This window comes from Xyrauchen texanus, chromosome 31 (genome assembly GCF_025860055.1).
Source record: "Xyrauchen texanus isolate HMW12.3.18 chromosome 31, RBS_HiC_50CHRs, whole genome shotgun sequence".
In the NCBI taxonomy this organism is placed as follows: Eukaryota; Metazoa; Chordata; class Actinopteri; order Cypriniformes; family Catostomidae; genus Xyrauchen; species Xyrauchen texanus.
Window position 1 is genome coordinate 24,435,693 of NC_068306.1, and position 24,306 is coordinate 24,459,998.

Sequence of the window (24,306 nt, forward strand, 5' to 3'; positions counted from 1 at the left end):
TTGAGGGGGGTTATGTCACGATCCCCTGTTGTCTGCCCCGTGTTTCACTCGTCACCTGTCATAAACTACAATTCCCATAATTCCCGGCCCTCATCACTGCCAGCACTCAGTCATTGTTCTCACCTGTTTATCGTTTAGTCCTCATTACCCCTGTGTATTTAAACCCTGCTGTTCCTCCATTCCTTGTCGATCGTTGAATGTGGATGTTTGAATGTAGATGTTTGTTAACGTTACCTTTGCCCTCTGTGGATGTTTCCCCAGCCTGTGTACCCCTTGGATGTCTTTTGTGTTTTTGTTTTATTTTCCCATTGTGGACATTTTATTTGTTCCAGTGTTGTTTGTCTAGTTATTTCACCAATAAACCGCATTTAGATCCTCACCCCTCGTCTGCCTTCTCCTGCCTTCGTAACAATTGTCGACGTTGTCAGTCCTATTAGTAAGTCTGTTGAATTTTATACATGTTTTTGTCATTTTACACATCCATGTCAACTAAAATTCTATTGTTGTTGACTAAAATTTACATATTATTCAGAGTAAAACTGAAAAAAGTATGAATATGAAATTATTAAATATTGACTACATTAAATAAGACATTTGCGTCAAAAAACTAAAATTATAATAAAAAAATATAAATAAAAAATGAACCGTTGTCTCATACACAGAAAACCCATACATGGTTTTAAAGCAAAAGAGAAAACTCTATGCATGATGTTAATCTCTGTAGCTCTCAGGGCTCCACTGGAAACAATGTTCTGCTGAAGTGTATTAAAGACTCCAACAGTGAAAGAATAAGAAAGGCAAAGGCACCAGTGAGTCTGATTAATGAGCGTAAGCTTACAGCTGTTGAATTATGGAGTAGCTGCCTCTCAAAGTCAATGACACCATAAAATACATGATCAAAATGGATTAGGATACTTTAGTTTTTCACAGGAACTTAATGCAACACAAGACTATGTCCTCTGCTATGTGAAAAAAAAAAAGATATATTTTTTGGGGAGGTCAGGTCTTTGTGAAAGCGGCACCAGTCTTTCTTTTTGTCAGAAAAGCTCGACAGCACCTAAATTGTCAGGAGAGACTGGCACTGGTGATACCTGCAAAGGAGTTTTTTGTTACTTTCTGGTTTGGCTGAGAAGAGAGAGACACAAGATCTCTTTCAACTTAAAATGGCATTGGAGCTATGGCTTTGTGGTTTGCGGACACATTGAGCATGGTGTTCAAGGGGGAAACACGAGTTCAAATCAAGTTTGCAACATTTCCCAATTCCTGTTTCCCCATCATTTAATCAACACTTCCCAACTCTGTTCCTAGATATGTGTTAGATAGATTAGGCACATATACAAATAAGTAGTGTTGAGTGGCTTCAAGGAACAAAGTTGGGGAATAATGACATAAGTGGCAAACAGCCAAAAATAACATAATATTCTAAATATTATGCAATATTCTATTGTTCTGCTGAGATGCTTAAATGGGAGTGTAGAAACAAACCACCAAAACATGGTACTAATCTGCTCTGTCCTGTTACAGAAATAGAGCCAATTGTTTCTGTGCTTTTCCACTGAGCAGAACACTCCCAGTGATCGATTAAATAAGCAAGCAATGCATCAGACATTAAATGAGGGACGTTCTTCTCAATACTCGACAGTTAATGAGAAAACACTCTCCACTGGAACAGAGCAAATGGTGTGATGTTGCCGGAGAGAAATCCTTTAAATGCTTGTCCAATATCCAGAACTACAGTAATAACTTAGAAGGGCCAATCTCTAGCACTGATGCCTGGAGCTTCAACTACATTGCCTGCACAGGCATCTCAGCTATTTTCATCTGCCTGATTCTGTGAGAGCACCAGCCACAGGGCCAAAGTATCTTTTAGATTGCCGACTGTTCTCAGCTCCTTCAATATTACATTGATTTGAATAGTTTGAGCTGAAAAAAAATTAATCAAATATTTTCTTTGAATTATTTTATAAAAGAAGCATCAGAGTTATTACTGATTTTTTTTGTCCTTTTTTTGTTTTGTTTAGATTAGTTTTCACTTTATAATTGTTCATTTTGGTTAAGGTTAATTTGTTACAGTATGTTTATTCAGTATTTTAGGGCTGCCAAAGTTAACGAGTTTACTGATATAACTGAAAGATGTTTAAGGGGTTAAAATTCCATGGCAGTTATCATTATCTAGTGACATTATCATGTTTAATGAAGGTTCGTTTTAAAGGTTTCGCATTTTATAATATACAATGTATACAAAAAATATAAATTACTTTGTGGTAATTGTTTAATTTTATATTAGTCATATTTAGTCATGAAAAAAGTTTCAAATTTTCCAGTTTGTTTATATTTTTACTTCAGTTAAAGGGTTCATTTTTTATTTTAATATGTTCCTTGTGGTTCACTTATAAGTAATATAGTCATATCATTGTAATACATGATAAATTTCCACCTTCATTCTGACCCTCTGTAAGAAATTATTGGTTTTGGTGCTGCTTCTCCTTTAAGACTTCACAGACAACACCCACAGTTATGATTGGCTCTCTTAACTGACCTGCTCTCTCATTGCCATCTCACTGCTCACCGCTACTGGGCAGGGCTTCTTAAGTGATAAGGTGAAGTAGGCATTGATGTGTTGTTGTGGAGGTGGTCAGATGCAAATGTATACCACAGTGTGACATCACAATGTGGAAGAAGTAGAGAACAAGTCGTTTTGGCAGCTCAGTTTCAACAAATGCTTTTTTTGCAGTGAGAACGAAGATCTGAGTTGTGAAACTTCCAGTATATTTTTATAATATAATTAACTCAGTTACCTTATACTGTTGCCAGCCATACTAATAAAAAAATCACCCACTTTAAATCTATGCTTAAGCCCTATTCCACAATTAAATCGGCAGTTATTTCTATGACAATTAATTGCCAATTTAATGATTGTGACAGCCCTAGTCTGAACAGCTGACTGTGATATTTGATTTCAGCCTTACGAATAATCCAGTAACTTTTCACATGACTCACAGGTCTGCGTCTCTCACAAAGCACTAGGTCTGCACAGGTGGAGTGCCAACTCTGCCTCAGAGGCATCTTGAATGGAGTCTTACATAGCGGCATACTGAAAAAAACATGCTTTAAACAAAGAATGCACTCCTGAATCTTCATTTACTGGGCTATCTTTAGGGATGGGGCAGTATTGTGGACAAGTTGATCAAAAAACAACTAGTAGACTGAGGTCACCTGGATATTTTCTTCTTTTAGGCTTAAAGGAATATTCTGGGTTCAATGGAAGTTAAGATTAACAGCATTGGTGGCATAATTTTGATTACCACCAAAAAAAATCAACTAATTTCTCCTTTAAAAAAACAAAGAGGCAAAAATCAAGGTTACAGTGATGCACTTACAATGGAAGTGAATGGGGGCCAATTTTGAGGATTTAAAGGAAGAAATGTGAAAGCAATTCCATCTGTTAAAACATTTGTGTTATTTGCACTCTAAAGTTGTTAAAATAATTAATTTTATGGTTTATGCCGCTTTAGATTTTAGAAAATGAGATACAAACCTTTTCTGTGTAAAGTTACAAGTGATTTTATCACACTAAAATATTGTTAACAGATATATTGTTTACGTCTTGTGGCAATACTTTTAGATCACGGATTGACCCCATTCACTTTCATTGTGAGTGCCTTACTGGAACCCGGATATTTGACTCTTTTTTTTTTTTAGAATAGGATGGACTATAGCTGAAGAAATTCAACCTGCCAAAGACAATGATGGTGCACTTCTACACAGCCATCATCGAGTCCATCCTCACATCCTCCATCACTATCTACGCTGCTACTACTGCCAAGGACAAGGGCAGACTGCAGCGTGTCATCCGGTCTGCAGAGAAGGTGATTGGCTACAATCTGCCACCACTCCAGGACCTGTACGCCTCCAGGACCCTGAAGCGTGCTGGAAAGATTGTGGCTGATCTCTCCCACCCGGCCACAATCTCTTTGAGACGCTCCCCTCTGGCAGAAGGCTGAGGTCCATCAGGACAAAAACCTCATGCCACAAGAACAGTTTCTTCCCATCCGCCACTTGCCTTATCAACAAGGCCCGGTACCCACCCTGACACTCTCCACACTCCACCTCTGGCTCTACATGCCACTGTACTTACTCTGCTGCTCTTTTATTTGTATTCTTACTTTTAATATATACTGTGTGGACATATTTATATTGCTTATTTTTTAATACTTGTTTTTTATATTTAGAGAATGTGTGACACTCGACTACAAAACCAAAACATATTCCTTGTATGCGTAAAAACCATACTTAGCAATAAAGCTTTTTCTGATTCTGATTCTGATTCTAAATGTCTCAATCGATTTTTTTGTTCTTCAACATTATGCCTCAAAAGCTGTTTGAGCTAAACTTGTAATTGGACACGGAACATTCCTTTAAGTTTTTTTTCCTTCTTTTTTTCAACTTAGACTTCACACTAACTGTTTAACCCACCCCCCCACCCAAATCTGAATTCAATTTTTGCACCAGGAGTGGCATAAAGTCACCCAACAGCAATGTGTAAGACTGGTAGAGAGCATGCCAAGAAACATGAAACCTGTGATTTAAAATCAGGTTTATTCCAACAAATATTGATTTCTGAACTCTTCCTAAGTTAAAACATTAGTATTGTGTTGTTTAAAAATAAATATGAACTTGTTTCTTTACATTATTTGAGGTCGGAAAACACTGCATCTTTATTGCTATTTTGATTACAAGAAATTACAATATTTTTATTTGGAATTTTGGTGGGACAACTGAATGTTGTCAGTACTTTATAGAATAAATCAAAAATGTTCATTTTACTCAAACCCATACCAATAAATAGTAATTCCAGAGAAATTTATAATTTTGCAGTGGTATCTTAATTTTTTCCAGAGCTGTATTTAAAAAATATGTAGTTTTGCACAACTCTAGTTATAATAGCAGTTACATCAGTAGTAGTATCAAGGATGACTACAAAAAAAGCAGTGTAGATTTTTTTACTTTAGCTTTAAAACATGTTCTTCCCACACTAACAAAGAACTTTTAAAGATCTCTATCTGCAGGAGACTTACTGGAATATCCAGCTTTATCCTGCCTTTAAAATAAGCTGTAAAATATTCCAACCATGCTCCATTATTCAAACTTGGCAGAACCTTAATTTGTATTCTCCGCTAAACTCCTGAGTTATGCTACAACAGATGCATGTGATGAAAGGAACTTTTTTCAGAAGCCTTTTTTTTATTAAAGTGTGAAGTATTTACAGTATATGCTTCTGTATTGTAAAAAGAGACTAAGATGTGTATTATTACCACCTAATTCTGGCTGCTTTCACAGATATTGAACACATATTTATGCTTAACCTTAAATAGGTCCATGTCCTTCTGATCTTCATCCTCCTCCTCTTCATTAAAGCCACAGAGCAGAGCTGCAGGTTTTTCTGTCTCCTCTTCTTCATCATCATCATCATCTTCTTCTTCGTCATACTGCGAGAGCGGAGCTTGTTTTCCTTTAAGTTGGCCTTTGAAACTCTGCAGCTCATCTTCAGACTCATCTCCTGCAGCACCATCATCGTTCTGCACTCCTCCGCTCCTTTGCTTCTGGGCCTTACTGAGGAAACAAACCCACAGAGCCACTGCCAGACACAGTGACCTGACAATGACGACACCACACAAACCTAATGTTCTCTTACGAGAGGTTCTCTCGTATTGCGTAAGCTAGCTTACGCTACGGGAAAGATTAATCTTTTCTGAGATATTGAAGCCAAAAAATTATCCTTAATTTTGAATCCATTGTCAACGCAATGCAGCAGCTGCATACCTTGAGCGGGCTAGCAAGCGAGCTCATTGGTTGCTCTGCGGCAACTGCTGCAGCCTATAGACGAACTTGAGTGAACTCGCGTCCAATGACAGGCACCCGCGCCGTCACTGTATCAAAGCCCGCCAGAATGGGCGTGGCTACAGTGCATATAAGCGTAAGTTCAGTAGGCTGGAACCCTGATTTTCATCTATTCAGCGAAGCTCTTCGCATCTCTGAACTGCAGAAGCCGCGTCGCCGTTCGAGGGGCATCTAGCAAGCTTGGACAGCGCCGAAGAAGCCGGCCGTCTTCGCCACCTTCAGCCATCCTGCGAGCTACGCCATCCGGCGACGTATCCTTTTAGAGCAAGCTAGTTCCTCAGCGTAACTTCACAAAAGAGCAACGAGTGTCTTTTTAAAGATGCCTCGCACCACCTGCGCCTCATGCCGCCCCTCTCAGCGCGGAGACCGCCACCTCATCTGCGCTCTCTGCCTGGGACTGGAACATGCAGAGCTCGCCGCTGACTGGCGGATGCGACCTCTGCGAGGAGCTTCGATGTCGACCCTGCGGGCTCGACTCGAAGCACTCAAAACCGAAGCCGCCGCGCCGCCTTTCGCCGCGCTGAAAGAAGCGCCGCTCCCAAAGGCTGCCGGAACCGGTGTTAGAAGTGACTACCTCGCCGGAGCCTCTCCCTCGAGCCTCGCTTTCACCCTCCCTGCCCCCCCGGGATGCACAGTTGCCGCCGCGGCCGCACTGTTGCCATCTCGGATGACGAGGCGGAGGATAAGGGCTGCTGTTCCATCATGGCTTCGGACAGCGAGGAGTGGTCAGGCTCCCAAGCCTCCTCCTCGGCCCAGGAATCCAGCAGGACCCGCGCCAGAGTCGAGGAAGAACTAACGCGCCTCCTCACACAGGCCGTCGACCGCCTCAGGCTCGAGTGGTCACCGCCCTCTGAGCAGGCTCCCAACAGACTCGACAGCTGCTTTCTTCAGAGCCGTCGCCGCACGGCGCCCACGGCCCGGGCCGCTCCCTTCCTGCCGGAACTCCACGCCGAGCTCTCTAAATCGTGGACGGCGCCACCGAGAGGGGCTACTCTTCCATCCCCCCAGTCGAGGATTCGGTAGCAGCACACCTTTGCCCGCCCTCCGCGAGATGGCGGTCTAAGCCAGTGCTCCCGTCTAAGGCCTGCAGAACTACTTCCGCCTGTGTTGGCCGCGCCTATGCCGCCGCCAGCCAAGCCGCATCTGCTCTGCATTCCATGGCCGTTTTACAGATCCTCCAAGCGGACCTTCTTCGAGAGTGGGATGAGAAAGGCAGGCACCCAGAGGCTGTTCAGATCTAAGGAGCGCGACGGATCTCGCCCTTCGCGCCACCAAAGCTGCAGCTCAAGCCCTAGGGAAGTGCATGGCCGCGCTGACTGTGACCGAGAGACACCTATGGCTAACGCTAGCCGACATGGGAGAAGCTGAACGCTCCACGTTCCTCAACACGCCGCTCTCTCCGTCCGGTCTCTTCGGTTCCGCGGTGAGTGGCATTGTTGACCGTATTTCGGAAGTCCAGAAAGCCACCCAAGCCATGAATCTCTTCCTGCCTCGTCGCGCTAGCTCCTCTGCAGGCCGCCCACGTGACCAGCCTCCTGCACGAGCCTCTTCACAGCGCCCAGCTCAGCAAAGCCAGACTTCTCAGCGTCGACAGGGCGGCCGCCCTAGAACGCGCTCAGACAGCCGCTGCAGACCACCGCCCCCCCGCGGGCCTCGGCCTAAGATTGCGCTGAAACCTGAGCAACCGAAGTCCTCCTAGCTTTGTTGAGGAAACGACGGCTCAGTCCCGCCGGCCGGACCACCATCAAAGCTTAGCCCCTGTCAGTCCCCTTCTCTCAGGCTACTGCAGTGGTGGATTCAGCAGCCAACAAGCCGGTGATACTGCCCGCTTGCCTGCACTCAAATGCCGCTTTCACGGCGACCCAAAGAAATCTTGTAAAAGCAAACATGCCTTATGTGTAGAAAATGTGCCCACAATTCAGTGTTCACCCCTACACACAAGCATTACACTTCCTGTGTCCCTATCAGAGCCCACTCACATAAAGCGGGCACAGCCAGCTCGAGTGTTAGAGTCAATAAACGCTCCACCGAATCCGTCATGGCGCCCTTCTCTGCCTGCTCTGTCACACGGCCAGCAAACACCTCTCTGTATGTAAGTCCCATGCCCGTGACTATGCTCGCGCATCACTTCGCAGATGTGACTCTTTCCCCATTCACCTCAATCGGGAAGTCACTCACAGAACAGCCTGTCCCTGCTGTCTGCGAGCAGTCATGCATAAGCACAGTAAATGCGCCCCCAAATTCTTGTCCCCAAGAAAGACGGCGGCCTCAGACCAATATTAGATCTCAGGGTTTTGAACAAGGTGCTCGCAAAAAGACCGTTCAAAATGCTTACAATCAGGAAACTCCTCGCGCATGTGTGCCAGGGGGACTGGTTTATTTCTCTCGATCTGAAAGATGCCTACTTTCAGATTCAGATAAATCCCCGTCACAGGCCATTCTTGAGATTCAGCCGACGGCCAGGTTTATCAATACACGTCCTTCCGTTCGGCCTGTCTTTAGCACCCCGTACTTTCACGAAGTGCATGGATGCAGCGCTCGCACCCCTGTGGAGGCAGGGCTTGCGAATTCTGAACTATTTGGACGATTGGCTGATTTTGGCACAGTCACATACGGAGCTTCTGTCTCACAGGACAGTTCTCCTCAGTCATCTGAACAGTTTGGGTCTTGCAGTCAATTGGACCAAGAGCTCACTACAGCCCAGTCAGGCAATTTCCTTCCTTGGAATAGAACTAGACTCCATGGCGATGACGGCTCGCTTATCTACACAGCGCGCGCGCCGTGTTCAGCAACTAGCCGCGTCCTTTCAGATGAACAGCCTCACGCCTCTGAAAAAATTTCAGAGAATGGCCTCAGCCGCAGCAGTACTTCAGCTGGGTTTACTGTGCATGCGCCCGCTTCAGCATTGGCTAAACACCCGCGCATCTCGCGGGGCTTGGGCCACGGGCCGCCAGCCGATCAGAGTGACTCAGACCTGTATCTCAGCTCTGCAGCCCTGGGCAGTGGCCGAATGGTATCAGCGGGGAGTGACGATGGGAGCTGTATCTCGCCGAAAAGTCATCTCGACAGACGGCGTCCAACACGGGTTGGGCGCGGTCTCGCGAGGGCTCTCCGGTTTTTGGCCTATGGTCAGTTCAGGAAAAGCTCCTTCACATAAATTGTCTGGAAATGATAGCGGTCGAGTACGCACTCGTGTGCTTCCTCCCGGTCATTCAGGGTCACCACGTACTGGTCCATTCGGACAACAGATCTGTGGTATCCTATCTAAACCATCAGGGCGGTGTCAGATCCAGGAACCTCTTCCATCTGACAAAACGCATACTGAGTTGGTCCCAGTGCCACCTGCGCTCGCTGGGGGTGATGCACGTGCCAGGCCACCTGAACGACGGCCCAGACAGACTGTCCAGAGACAATATTTCCCCAGGGGAATGGTCCCTGCACGCTCAAACAGTCCAGAAGTTATGGAGCATATTCGGCAGAGCAGAGATAGACCTCTTTGCATCAGAAGAGAACTCTCACTGCCCAGTATTTTTCTCGAGCGAGGACGGCTGGCCCAGGACTGGCCCAACCGCCCGCTTTATGCCTTCCCTCCCGTCTCGCTATTGCCACAGGTAATGCAGAGGATCAGGGAAACGCGTCACTCAGTGCTCCTCATAGCCCCATGCTGGGAGAATCAGACATGGTTCCCGGAGCTTACGCAGCTGTCACTGACAGCCCCGTGGCCCATTCCAGTGAGAGCATATCTCCTCTCTCAAGCTCGCGGCACGATCTGGCATCCCCACCCAGAGCTGGGCTGCACGTGGGTGATCAACGACTACCCGTCGCTTTGCCAGAAGGAGTAATAAACACTATCATACACACTAGAGCCCCTTCCACGAGAAGACTCTATGCGTCCAAATGGTCTGTGTTTTCAAAATGGTGCACCAACAGAGACCTGGACCCACGGACATGTGGGGTGTCGTCGCTGCTCGTGTTTTTACAAGAGCTGCTGGATAAGGGCAGATCCCCATCCACGCTCAAAGTGTACGTGGCGGCCGTCGCGGCGTTCGCTGAACCCCTGCATGGCCAGTCACTGGGAAAAAACGAGCTGGTCATCCGGCTTCCTCAGGGGAGCTAGAAGGATGAACCCCCCGCGCCCCCATCGGTTCCTATCTGGGATCTTTCCGTAGTTCTCGAAGCTATGAAAGCCCCCCCTTTCGAACCGCTTCAATCCGTGGATTTGAAATACCTTTCACTCAAAACCGTTTTTCTAACTGCCCTGTCATCAGTTAAACGTGTGGGAGACCTTCACGCGCTGTCTGTCAGCGCTGCGTGTCTTGAGTTTGGACCAAGTGACTCCAAGGTCATTTTAAAGCCTAGACACGGCTATGTCCCCAAGGTGATCGGTACTCCTTTCAGAGCACAAATCATTTCCCTATCGGCGCTGCCAGCATCCGATAGGGAACGCGACGCCAATCTCCTTTGCCCAGTCAGAGCACTGAGATTGTATACTGCGCGCTCCGCCTATTTCAGACGCTCTGAGCAGCTTTTCGTTTCGTTCGGAGGGCGCACCGAAGGTTTCGCCGCCTCGAAACAGACACTGTCTAGATGGATAGTGGACGCTATTGTTGCCGCGTACGCATCAAAAGACCTACCATGCCCGTTAGGCATTAGGGCTCACTCCACTAGAGGCATGGCCTCCTCGTGGGCATGGTCCAGCGGGATTTCCATTCACGACATATGTGTGGCAGCGGGCTGGGCTTCCCCCTCCACCTTTGTCAGATTTTACAATCTGGAAGTGCCCGCCCTGCAGGCAAAACTACTAGCGGTTTAATACGCTACAGCTCCCCTGGTGAGCTGCACTGACGGACACATTCCACACAGACCGGCACCGCGCTCTGTCTTTCCCTTCCCACTATGTGCTTATGTATTACACACACTGGCCCGCACTCTTGCCGGCCAAATATTATTCCCCACTCACAAGGGCTCCCCGGGTCCCCCCACCCCGGGGCTCATGCAGTGGATGCTTGGCGCGACGGCGTTGACAATGGGTTCCCGTGAGCGTAAGCTAGCTTAAGCAATACGAGAGAACCTCTCGTAAGAGAACGAATCGGTTACCTAACGTAACCTCGGTTCTCTCTAGATGAGGAACAGTATTGCGTAGCCGGCCGTGCTTCGCGCCACCGGCGATTTTCGCTTCATTCAATGAAAACCAGGGTTCCAGCCTACGAACTTACGCTTATATGCACTCTAGCCACGCCCATTCTGGCGGGCTTTGATACAGTGATGGCGCGGGCGCCTGTCATTGGACACGAGTTCACTCAAGTTCGTCTATAGGCTGCAGCAGTTGCCGCAGAGCAACCAATGAGCTCGCTAGCTAGCCCGCTCAAGGTATGCAGCTGCTGCACTGCGTTGACAATGGATACAAAATTAAGGATTTTTTTTTGGCTTCAATATCTCAGAAAAGATTCATCTTTCCCGTAGCGTAATCTAGCTTACGCAATACTCGTTCCCACATCTAGAGAGAACCGAGGTTACGTTAGGTAACCGATTCGTTTCAATACATTCCGCCAACAAAGATTTTGGAGGAACAAAAAATACATAACACAGACTTTTGCTATGCAAGCTTGCATTTGTGCATTGCTGCTTTCGGAAATGATCACAATTCATAATGCACCATAAGTATGAGATGCATTTTGAGCATTGTAACAGGGGGTGCTTACGGACAGATTTCTATCAGGTCAATTACTGTCATGTTTATGCAACAGTTTGGAGAGAATCTTGTTGAGCATGTTATTTAAAGCCGATATGTTTATAGCTAGTGACCTGAATAAAAACACATTTAGTTTAAAGGCATAAACATGTGAAGGTAACTATGAATATAACTTGAGTACCGAAATTTGTTACCGCCACACAGAAAGTTCAGTTGCGTATTGCATTGCAATTCATGTCTGCTTTCCGCACTTGCTTAAAGTATGTTTCTAGCTGATGGGGCTTTTCCACTGCACGGTACGACTCGACTCTGCATGCTTTTTGGGGGTTTTCCACTTTGGATAGTACCTGGTCGAAAATGTGATGTCAAAACCCTGCAGATCACTGATTGGTCAGAGAGAATCTTCACTATCAGCGTCACTGGATTTTCAACACGGGACATCAACACGGGACATCAACACGCTAGTTTTAAAGTTAGCTACAGTGATAGCAGTATAATTTTTTCACGCGACTTTCGAATTATAAAAAAAATGGCTGTGCGCAAAACCACACCATGGTCAATAAACAAGGTGCAGACGTTCCTCTCGTTAGCGACAAAAGAAACAAAAATCATTTCAGGAAGTGCTGAAACTCTGCTTGAAAACTACACTTTATTTAGTTGACCAGCTACTGGAAAGCTTGTTAATAAAACAACCATGCAACATGCAACAACTGCTTTATCCAGCACAATCAGCTAGTAGCTAACAGCTAGTGGTCATGTTATTGTTTATTGTTTTGTGTCGCATTTAATATGATGCGCAACTATGATGATCAGACTATAATCCCACCCACGTTGAGGCGGGACTAAACAGCAGTGGAAAAACAAGCTCAGAAAAGTAAAGCGAGTAGAGTTGAGTCGAGTCGAACCATAACGTGCAGTGGAAAAGTGCCATTAGTAGACAAGGTAAAAGAAAGGGTTTGAAGAAGGGATAACAAGAGGAAAAAAATTAACCCAATTAATCATGCCCCAACCAATAGTTAAATTCCGTAATAAGGAATGTGCCCACCATCGGAACAACTACACCTTGAAGCAGTAGGGGACAGTCAGCACTCCAGCTGTACAGGCAACACTTCTTGTTAAACCAGCGAGCAGGCAGCTCAGCCAGAGATACTTTAATTACAGAGATAACAACCTCCGCAGTTCTATCATAGAAGACAGCGTAACGGTCAACTAGCATATTACGACAGTAAGTCACCATTTGCATATACCATACAAATGAATGGGGAAAGCCGTAAACTGACACCTACCTTTTGCAAAATCGTCCGTGACTTCTCTTATAAAATATAAAAGTATCGTAGTAAACTGCACATTAGATTAATCTTCGATTATTTCTTCAATCTGATAAATAAAGAAATTTCCTGTATTTTATTCAAATGTTCTTAAAGAAACAGAAATGATAAAGGGCGTAAGGATTTGGTTTGGTTTACTGTACTGAACAATTCTATACTCTCACAAAACTTTAAACAAAGTCTGAATAGTTATGTTTTATATTTATTATTATTACATTCAGGACATATGCAAAACAGTTAATTTACTTATAAAACTTAAAAAGTACTGTTTATTAAAGACTAAAATTATCCATGAGGGATGGGGTGGGACAAAAAAATCTAATATTAATAATTCTGCCTAGCTGAAAAACACATAATTATGTTAGATACATATGTATCTAACATATGTATCTATGTTACATATGTATATGTAGACACTGTCACTGATTACATAAATTAAGTATTTTTAATGAATATTGCAAGTTTTAAAACCAGATTGTCACTGATTAAATGTTTCTAAAGTATTCTTTAAAAAAAACATTATAATAAATAAAATTATGTTTGCCATAGTTTACATTTACTGGTGAAATCATACATTACATTTGGCACTATCAGAACAATCAAATATCAGGACCCTCAGCATTATTATACATGTAAGCGCAACGTAGTTCTAGCGGGAAGACTAGCAGCTGTACATCATCGCACCATTAGCTGGGTAATTCCCAGCCAATCACATGTAAGCCATTGCTTTATAAGTCTGCTAACAATCTATCACATTGCCGTTTCAGTGTGCTAACACGGCAACCTCCACCACCCCACCACCACCTGTTGAGTCCCGTCCTGCACGGGGGTAGGCCCCTCGTCCCTGCCTCCTATCTCCGGCAGGATATGACGGTTCCGAGTACTACAACTTCAGACCACCAGACGGGGCCTACGCCAAAGAGAGACATTACTTTTCTGTTTTATATTCATCAAATAAATGTCCTCTTAAATTTCACTCAAGTCTGCGAGTCTTCCTGATAGAAATTATATTCAGTATTATATCCAGTTTAACATAGAACAGTCATCTGCAAACACAGTAGGCCTACAGCTTCACTCTTGTGCTGAAAAGTCTCATCCTGGTGCTTATAGTACATGCGGTTACATGATGAGAAACAATCTAAAACACTTAAAAAACCGGCACACATGATCATGACATCCACGAAAGCCGTATGATTGATTACATTGAAACTGAAAGCATGGTATGACGTTGCACGAGTTTAATCAAAATGATTGTGCTCCCTTTCTCAATTGGGATCGGTTTGATTGACATGGATGACATGGACTAATTTGTGCAGTGAAGTTTAATGGAGACTCACATGTGGTTAAAAACAAACGTTTTGTGAAACACCTGGAAATACACGCCTGATTTTGAAATCATAACCTGTATACATTATAAGAAAAAAGCAGTTAAAGTTATGTCATGTACAGGAGAAAAACAACTCTTAAGCACATCAAACACCACAAGGCCTCTTTCAATGCACCTGAAGCAGCAACCACTCCACTTTAAACTGTATGCTTACTATGATCTTCTTTGAAGTGTTTATATAGTGCTCTTGTGCACTGGACATCTTGGGTCATGTTTTGTTTTGCTTCAATATGTCTCTGTAATTTTTCAAATGAATTTCATCATGCTACACATTTTCACAGGGCTGTGATATCACTAGCAGAGCTTCTCCATTCTGGCTGCATATATCCAACTAATCGATAATGAAATTCGTTATTCGTTATTATCGATAATCTTCGATTTTATCGATTTATCTACTGTCATTCTTCAAGGGCTGAGCAAGCACTCATTCATTAGAGTAGCAGTGTATGTCTGATTCCCTGCATGCTGCAAAAATGATGGGCCCTAGGCACATCAGCCGATCACAGATCTAAGACGAATATCGGCCGATTTCAATCGGTGGCCGATCGATCGGTGCAGTTTCCACACAAAAGCAGTTTATTCAGTTTATTTTCTCCTTGCCAGTGTACCACCATAGAATGTCTATGGGAGTGCCATGTTATGCTATTTTAGGCTAAGCTTGTAGGCTCCCCTATTAGAAGGGTTAGGGCTCAGCCTTCCACACACGCTCTTTTGCGCAATGACATCTCGACCATGCACAAGAAACTATGTTTATTTTGACACAGCTTCCTAAAAACACAGTGCGTATCACTAGAGGCACTAAAAACTAGTACAACCAAAGTGAGACGTCTGTCTGATGCACGAGTATATAAACCAACAATCAAAAACAGAACAGAGGGAAGTTGGCCAATAATTGGAATATGTCCAATGATATGGAAATCAGTAACAATCACAAACAATATATGTATACTTTTACACATTATATTTATTATTTTTGTATTATTTTAAATCACCTTTATTTGAGAGCTTTTCTCAGTAAATATTGGTATGCGATTAAATGCGATTCATTAATCAGCACATCATGTAATTAATTCCATTAAATTGACAGCCCTAGTTTTGAAAAGTCGTTTAATCAATTAGTCAATTATCAGGCAAAAAAAAAATAAAAATAATTTAGTAAATTTTATTGCATAAAAATGACATCCTTTAAAATACTCATGAGTGTTCAAAGACATAAACACATTTACACAGAGAGCTGCTGGTACTGGGAATAACTTCACAGAATGCACTTACATGGCATATTCAGGGAGTTTGAGCTAGAAAACATCAAAGATGTCTTTGTTCTTCATCAGATAGACAGCAGAGGTAGGACACTGGTGTTGGGGGGCATCACAGAGGATCAAATCTGAAAACCTACCCCTGATAAAATACAAATGAATGTGCACAGGCATTTTCATGGCAGCACTTTGCCTGATTAGATTTCATGCTGTTCTGCGCTAAAGAATAACGTCAACTCTCAATGCTTGATATGAGGTGCGAGAGACTGCACAGGAAGTCAGGTGTCCTGCCGCTTACCCTCTGGCCTTGCCCCTTCTGCTCTTTCTCCTGGGCCAGGAAGGCATCCAGTTTTTTGCTGAACAGACATCTATTTCTCTGGGTTCACCCTGCTCAACAAATCAACAAAAATCAATCAGTTCTCACTGGACTTTGACTTAAAGGTGACGTGTGTAATTCTTGTACCACTAGCATCACCAAATGGAACTGCAAAAATAGTGAGTAATTTCAAACAGGTTTTCCAAACACTCCAGTCTTTCACTGGTAGGACAAATACATTAGTTCTGTCCCAAATTCATGCAGTCGGTTCAGTCAATATCCACTTTTCCACCATCAATTGAAAAAGCAGTTCTGAGCACAGTATGGTTACAGTAGCATTTCCACTGGAGCACAGTTTGGCACGGCACATTTATAAACCGTTCTTGGCATAGTTAGCTAACCGTACTCAACCGTGCTGGTAGAATGGCTTTTGTACGTGGCGACTTCTGTAGTGTATCTTCACAAATTTATTGTGGTTTAATATTGTTGCCTACATTTATTTTTCTACAAGCCTTTTTCGTCAAGGAAGTTGATTTCTAGCTCAATAAACTCAAAATACATCAAAATATTCTCATATAATATTTTCAGATAATAATTGTATAATATTTTGTCAATAAATTTCCTTTTAGGCTTGTCTGGGAACTTTCAACTGTGTATGCTTGTTTCCAGTTGTAAGCACAAGCCCTCAGCAAATTATAGTAAACCTTGTGCCTTTTTCTCTTTACTTTTCTTTTTGTGACATCATCTGTGTGCTGTTTGTTAGCAGAGTAAAACCAGGGAAAATAGCAGTCCTAAAAACTGAATTATGCAATCATCCTCCATAGTGCACTTTCTCAAATGTTTCCTTTATTAAGCTGTCGCCAAAAGACAGATCTGTTAATTGCCTTCTCCTGATTTCACACCCACACCACTGTGGAAAAAGAAACCTTAAAGGAATAGTTCACCCAAAAATGAAAATTCTCTAATTATTCACTTACCCTGATACCATCCCAGATTTGTATGACTGTCTTTCTTCAGCAGAACACAGATAAAGATTTTTAGAAAAAGATAGAGCTATGTCAGGTCCTTATAATGTTAACCAGAGGGGATCTGGCCCCCACAGTGAGTCTGGTTTCTCCCAAGGTTATTTTTCTCCATTAATCAACATCTTATGGAGTTTTGAGTTCCTTGCCACAGTCGCCTACAGCATGCTCACTGGGGTTATTAATACAATTATTATTTAATTATTTTTAAACATGATTAAGAATCGTATTTTATCTAAATTACACAATGATGATTCATCGACTTTATAGACATTACAATTTTATCATCTGTTAATGCTGATCTTCTGTGAAACTGCTTTGAAACGATGTGTGTTGTGAAAGGCACTATACAAATAAATTGACTTGACTTGACTTATAATGCAAGTAAACTGGTGCCAGCACTCTGACAGTCCAAAAGTCACATTTAGGCAGCATAAAAGTAATCCATGCAACACAATGAATGTCTTCTGAAGCAAATCGATATTTTTGTGTAAACAAATTAATTGATAATTACAACATTCTAAACTTTAAAAAGAGCTTCCTGCAAGCAGTTGACACACCGGCATCAACTCGTGTGACATAAGCGCATCGGCAGGTTCACGCGAAAATACGGAAGTGCCACTTATTTACAACAGAAGTACAAATGTCACAAGAGAGTTCGGCCATTTCAAACAGCCTCAGAGCCCTGGACATAAGCGCCGATTTAAAGTTAAAAACATTTTAATTATCAACTTCTTTCTTACTTAAACCTATCGATTTGTGTGGATTACTTTTATGTTGCCTAAATGTAACTTTTGGACCATCAAAGTGCTGGCACCTGTTTACTTGCATTATAAGGACCTGACAGTGCTCTATATTCTTCTAAAAACCTTAATTTGTGTTCTGCTGAAGAAAGACAGACATACACATTTGAGATGGCATCAGGGTAAGTGTATAATGAGAGAATATACATTTTTGGGTGAACTATTCCTATAACCACGTCAGCTGATTCAGAGCTGCACAGTTTGGCAATGAGAACCGTTCTACCTGATGGTGGAAAAGTGACTAATGTTACTATATAGGGCTGCTCATGGTTCTCAAAAAGAACTGAAAAACTGATTGATAGCACTGCAGAGACACAATTTTTAAATTTTTCAGTTAAATCCAACAACTTATGGCTTACAGCATTTTAATCTTGGAAAGGTCCAAGTAGCTTTGGAAAAATTACACATTTCAGCATGAAGTCAACATGAAAATAAAATTCACAACACATTTTAGATATCTTACATATATCAACATATTTCCAGAAAAATCAATATTCTGAATATTCAATAATCAAATATTCAATGAGAGAAGAAAAAAAAAACATGTAGGATGGGTCTTGATTGAATCCATAATTGATTGTGAAAAGTGGCTGTTCTGTATGAAAAAAATCCAAACTTGAATGTGAGTATGCAGTCGATTTTGGAGCTCTATTACCTCCCCCAAACACCGGTATTTGTACATGAATACATTTACAAAGATATCAAATATACAGTAAAATCCAGCAAATGGAGACAATGATTTAGGTTGCATATTCACTGCAGACATCATTGATCATCATGATCACATGATAATAGGCTCTCGCTGGGAATTGAGCTGCCAGCTTTCATTGTAACATACACATGGTATACTCTATTCCTCCTAAAAACACACACACAGTCCTCTCTGCAAAAAACAGGGTACATGCCACAAAAACTATGTGACTACTTTCAATTCAAAATCCCTCTTCTAATTTTCTCCATCTTATTGACTGTATGCAGTCAAGCAGGATAAAAAGAAGCACTCACTGGATTTTGTTAATGGGAACTTTTTTCTTTTGAAGCTGTGCAATCAAGCCCTTCTCCTCTGATGTCAACAGGATCAGAAAAGCCTCACCAACCTTCTTGTACCTGTATAGAGAAAGCACCAGAGGAAATTTCTGAAGAATGTTGAGGCTGCTTTGTTTTTTCCCCATACAATGAAAGTGAATGAGGAATGAGGCTGTCCCTAGCATCTCTTTTTTTTTCACTGAAGAAAGTCATATGGGTTGAAAAGACATGAGGGTGAGTATCACATTTTTTAGGTGAAGTATCACTTTAAGACTAAGGGTCTCACCAGGTGGTCTGCCGCAATACAGTTTTATCACACCAATAATTTTCTCTTTTTTTTTAAACACTCAGCTTTGTGAGAGCTCATGTTAAAGCTTGTGAGCTTTCTGCTGAGGGTGGTGATCTATGTGAACAGGAGGTTCAGAGAATATCGATTCCACACCGAAAAGACGTATAGCATAGAGAGAGACAAAGAGAGAGAGAGAGAGGCCGGCAGCTGGGTGGAGGGCAGGTGTGTGCTGTCTTGCTCTAAGCACTAAGAATTTGACAATACTGCATAGCTTCAGGCTTCATAGGACTGCAGTGTTACATACAATGCCCTCAAGGTGAGATTGTAACAATGGAAGCCAGAGTCCAAAAATAGAACATCTATGTAATTAAACCATTACGGCAATGCAAGTCAAAAACAATTGTGCAGCTACAGCTACTACCAATCTGACTGAATTTAATTTCAGAGATTTAGTGTTACAAGGCATCAGTGAAGAAAGACTGAACATGTTTTTCCCATGAGCAACTAACAAGATAAAATGTTTATCAATGCATTCATCCTAATTAAAAGCCATTATTGACCATCATTTTCAACACCTCAGTTTAGCTAATTTTGTTATTAATAATCAACCTCAAAAAAATAAAAAAAGATTTCATTCACTGTATTATCCATAAACATGCATTACCGCATGGGTATTAAAATATATAAAATATATATTTGTGTTACATTTCAAGCAAAAAATAACTATAGTGTGATTTATAATGTTATCATGATATAAAATGATTAATTATTCTCATAGGATTTTTACAGAGACTCTTTGAGCACAGAGGAAATTAACAGTGCATCAGGAAAGTATTCACAGCGCTTCACTTTTTTCAAATTTTGTTATGTTACAGCCTTATTCCAAAATTCATTATTTTCCTCAAAATTCTACAAACAATACCCCATAATGACAACACTGTGTGTGCTACAAGTCACAATAAATGACTTGTAGCACACAGATAAAAAATGCAGTGCTGATCGTACCTGAACTTGGCCTGCTCATGGACCCAAACATACTCGGGGTTCTTCAGACTCAGTCTAGCCAGGTCTTTGACAGATCTGGTTTGAGTGGTGGAGAAGAGAAGGGTCTGTCATGTTTTTGGGAGGTTTTCCACAATGGCATTGAGGGTGTCAGCGAAACCCATGTTCAGAATCCTGTCAGCTTCGTCCAGCACTGTCAAGGAAGAGTTTTTTTTTTCTTTAGGTAAAAATATTTTACTAATTCTTCATGTAATCTGAGAGTGTGCTTGAAAACTGCTCTGTCCTATTGTGGGCCAGAAAATAAGGCATGCACACACATTCGCAATCAATAAAAGTTTTCAGTTTTTATTTTACCAAGCATGTGCAGGTTTGAAGCATGAAAGGTGGACGTCTCACCCATGTGATGCAGCAGATGTCCTGGGGTGCAGATAATGATATTTGTTCAATGGATATTTTCAGATTCATTTTTCAGATCCTGTGACCGGCAACAAAAGTAAAACGATTTCAGCATCACTTATTATTACACAAAAAAACAACAACTTATAAATGACACTTTTACACATTATAAACACATTAACCACTGAAGACCAGAGAGACTCACCTTGCCACCAATTACAAGTCCAGCGGAAAATGGACTTGTAATTATGGTTCTTGCCGACCTTTCTCAACACTTCAAAGGTCTGATATGCCAGTTCTGGAGTGGGAGAGAGATAATAATTTCCTTTATTTTTCCAGGAAGGTCCCATTGAGATTAAAAGAAATCTCTTCCTCCAGGGAGTCCTGGCCAAGATGGCCACACTACAAAATTACACACAAACACAGAACATATATAAAACATTCCAGAAAGTCAGAGCACAACATTCATCATAAATCAAGTAAAACAACAACATGATTCAATCATTGTATGCTGTAGTAAATTTTTAAATACATTCAAAGGAGGAATTGTTTCTAGAGGGACAGTAGCTTGAAATTCATTCCACAGCCATGGGGCATAGTAGGAGAAAGATTATTTTCCATGCTCTGAATGTACCCTAGGTACTACTAATTTAATCCCATTAGATGATCTAGTGCTATAGTTCTTTCTACATAAACATAGAAGACTAGTAATGTAATTTGGAAACATACCCATCAATGTCTTTACAATAAATACTAACGTATGGGATTTCCTTCTTTGATATAAAGAGGACCAACCCAAATAGATGTACAACAAACAATGATGCGTACGTGAACAAGAATTTGTTATAAAACGCAGTGCAGCATGATAAACGCCATCCAGCCTTTTCAAAAGATATGTAGAAGCATGCATGTAAACAACATCACCATAGTCTAAAATAGGTAAAATAGTACTCTGTATTATTCTCTTTCTAGCTGTAAAGGAAAAACATTTTTTTTCCCGAAAAAGAAAACCCAATCTTGGTTTAAGCCTTTTCACCAAGTAATTAATGTGAACATCAAAGGCTAACTTCTCATCGAGCCATATTCCTAAGTATTTATAAGTTGGTACTCTTTCTATTTGTAAACCCTCAATAGTCAGAATAGGCATAACAGTAGACATAGAACGGCTACGTGTAAAAAGAATATACTTCGTTTTATTTACATTTAAAACTAATTTTAGTTTCAACAAAGTAAGCTGAAAAGTATAAAAAGAATCCTTAAGAATTTCAATAGCCTAAGACACATAATGAGCGCACCGAGGCTGTCCATCGCAGTCCATTGTTCACGGTACAAGCACTCCAAAACCTTAATACAATCGCAGTGTATTAGAAGGGGATGCTGAAGACCGCAACACTTTGTTTGATGCTTTTTCACTAATACATTGCAATAACTTATTGTGCTCTTATGTGTGCATTACCTTAAATGCTGAGATAACTTACTGGGATGAGAAAGTCCAAGGTCTTTCCAGATCCTGTATTTGCAGCACCAAGAACTTCTCTCCCTTGCAAAGCAAAGCCAATAGTCTGCCTTTGAGTCTCTGTTGGCTGCCTTTATTGAGCCTCAAGAAGAACTATTCACATGACGAAGAGCATTATAAAGATTTCGAAAATAAAATTACAGTAGATAATCAGTTGCATAAATGTGAAATAAACAGAGTTCAAAAGTTGGGTGATCACCTTTCAGAGTTTTCTTTGAGAGTGGAAAAAGCAGAGAACTTCACAGCCTCTTAGTGATTGATCTAAGAAAACAAGTAATTTATGTGATATTAACTTTCCCTGTCGTCAGTTTTACTCAATCCTCTCATATTCATATATACTCAAAAAGTTCATGTAACCAAGGGAACTTATATTAACTAAGTTGATTCAACTAAAAACAGTGTCTTGTCAGCTTGACTTGCACTGGGTCATGCATATTTTTTATTTGGTTACCTGAAAGTGGGCAGAGGATTTCTAGCTCCTAGCATGCCTAGCATGCTTTGTAGCCATTTATACAGTGCATGTAAACGAGAATGCTGTTCCCTTACGATTGAGTACACTTGACATTGTGTCAATAAGCTGATGCTATGGGGATTCTACAATAACGCCAGTATTGCTATGGTGTTTAAGCCCCGTCCTTTTAGGTGCGAAGCTGTCCGGTATAATAGTGACACAGCAAACACTATTCCTCAGAATTGTCATCCTCCAAGACTAAGGTTGGGAAACGTAAGTAATTTGAAGATACCGGTTCCGATTCCTCTTAACAATTCCAGTTCCTTAACGGTTCCAGTAACGAGTCCAATATTTATTTTCATTCTGAAGAATAATACAAATTATTAAGATTTTTAGAAATGAGAAATGCAATTCTTATTGCGTTAGGTATTCCTGCATGTGTGGCCCCTGAACGGGGTGCGCTAAAAGTAACAGAACTGACTTAATCTGTTATGAACACCATTTTACAGGCTAGAGCACCGTCTACAAGATGCCTCTATGCTCTAAAATGGAATTTGTTCACAAATGCTTTTCACATGGCAAAGAGCCAGTGAACTGCCCCAAACCTGAAATTCTCGCATTTCTTCAAGAACAATTGGACACAGGGCTCACTCCATCAATGCTCAGTTTATGTGCCGACTATATATGCGTATCATGCACCTGAAGCCGGTACCTCTATTGCAAACATGATTTAATCATAAAGTTCCTTAGGGAAGTGAGGCAGAATTCCCCTTGCCCGGTTACAGTTCTGACTTGGGACCTAGCTTTGGTCCTAAAAGCGCTGAAAAAGCCCTCTGGACTCTGAATTCTATTAAGACAACATTACTCCTGGCTCAGTCCTCAGTAAAATGGGTCAGTGATTTGAAAGCACTGTCAATCGACAATTCATGTCTGGAGTTTGGTCCAGATCTTTCAAAAGCCACTGTTAAACCGAGAAAAGCATGCTTAAGGTTCTATCCACACCCTTCAAAGTGCAGGTGGTTACCCTTACAGCCTTTTTTCCTGCATTTAATTTGAATGAGGAACAGTCCTTACATTTGTTATGTCCTGTGCGAATGCTACACACATATGTTGAGGGTACTCTCCAGTTTAGACTGTCTGACCAGCTCTTTGTGTGCTATGGATGATGCACCAAGGAATGTCCATCTCCAAGCAACGATCTCACTAGATCGTTGATGCCATCACCCTGGCTTATGAGTCGCATGATGCAAATTGCCCAATTGGTGTTAAAATACACTCAACTAAAGGCATGGGCTCTTCATGGGCATGGACGAACGGTGTCTCCTTACAAGACATATGTTTTGCAGCAGGATGGTCTTCTAAAATCATATTCGCAAGGTTTTATAACCTAGATGTGACATCTGGTGTGTTGTGTAGGCCAAACATACATTTATGCCCCTCTTAGTATGGGCTCCCTGTCATTTTACACAACCGTCTGCATTCAGGCTGATATATCTCCCAAAGTCACAAGCACTTTCATTAGAGATAAAACTTCCTTCCTGACTGGGTTCGTGAAGGGACTAATTCATACTATATGCCCATAATTCATATATATATTCTGAGTGTCCCCCTCCTGGCTCACCATGAGGGTCATTCACTTGCGGCATACTCATCTCAGTCGCTGTCCCCCGTGACTGCGGCGTCATGTTTCCTCTCTTGGAAGGTAATGTAGTGTAGTGCTGGGTGATTGGAATCTGTTCCCCATAACCTCAGCTTAGTGATGCAATGTCATGTGAACTGAATCGTAAGGAACTTCTCAGTTACAAATGTCATCTCACTTCCCTGAGATGAAGGGTACGAGATATTGCGTAAAATGGTTTTTTTAGGTGCGAGTGATGCGCTCTTTGCCCCTCATTCAGAAAATTCTGAGGAAGGGTGTTTG

General features: G+C 41.9%; 1 pseudogene; it reads right to left on the reverse strand.

The window, feature by feature from the left end:
* Nucleotides 1–22,198, reverse strand: part of LOC127624898 (probable ATP-dependent RNA helicase DDX10) — a 65,140-nt pseudogene extending 42,942 nt beyond the window's left edge.
* Between the last annotated feature and the right edge of the window lie 2,108 nt (nucleotides 22,199–24,306).